The following is an 804-nucleotide window of genomic DNA, read 5'->3' as shown; positions in this document are numbered from 1 at the left end:
TATGGATATGCATAGAAAATCCATACAAAAGTAAAAAAAAATTATGTATAGAAAAAAATATACATATATTTATATAAGTGAATCGTATGGATATGGCTTATAGGTATAATACCTATAAGGCATAATAATGTATAACAAGTAAATATACATTGAAATGTGAATGCATTGTATGGATATGGCATATAAATGCCATATATATAGAAATAAATTGTATATCAATGATATAACAATTATAAACCTAGTGAGGGGCGGCACTAGTGAATGAATCGTATGGATATGGCTTATAGGTATAATACCTATAAGGCATAATAATGTATAATATAATAAATATACATTAAGATATGAATGGATTGTATAAATATGGCATAGAAATGCCATATACATAAGAATAAATGGTAGAATTTACCCATATATCACTGAAACACGATATATAAACCTAGTGATAGCTGGCACTAGTACTGTAAACAGGCACGCAATAGTGCGTGGGGTAAAAAACTACTATAGGGAGGTGGTCGTTGGCGGGCCCCTCCTCGTATTGGTCAAAACTTATGTTATGCATATGAATTTGTCAATACTATATAGAACGCCAAGCATATCCATATAAACTATGGATATGCATAGAAATCCATACAAAAATAAAAAAAAATTATGTATAGAAAAATATACATATATTTATATAAGTGAATCGTATGGATATGGCTTATAGGTATAATACCTATAAGGCATAATAATGTATAACAAGTAAATATACATTGAAATGTGAATGCATTGTATGGATATGGCATATAAATGCCATATATATAG

The sequence above is a fragment of the Drosophila subpulchrella genome, unplaced genomic scaffold (genome assembly GCF_014743375.2).
Source record: "Drosophila subpulchrella strain 33 F10 #4 breed RU33 unplaced genomic scaffold, RU_Dsub_v1.1 Primary Assembly Seq129, whole genome shotgun sequence".
Taxonomy (NCBI): Eukaryota; Metazoa; Arthropoda; class Insecta; order Diptera; family Drosophilidae; genus Drosophila; species Drosophila subpulchrella.
This window is presented reverse-complemented; position numbering follows the sequence as displayed.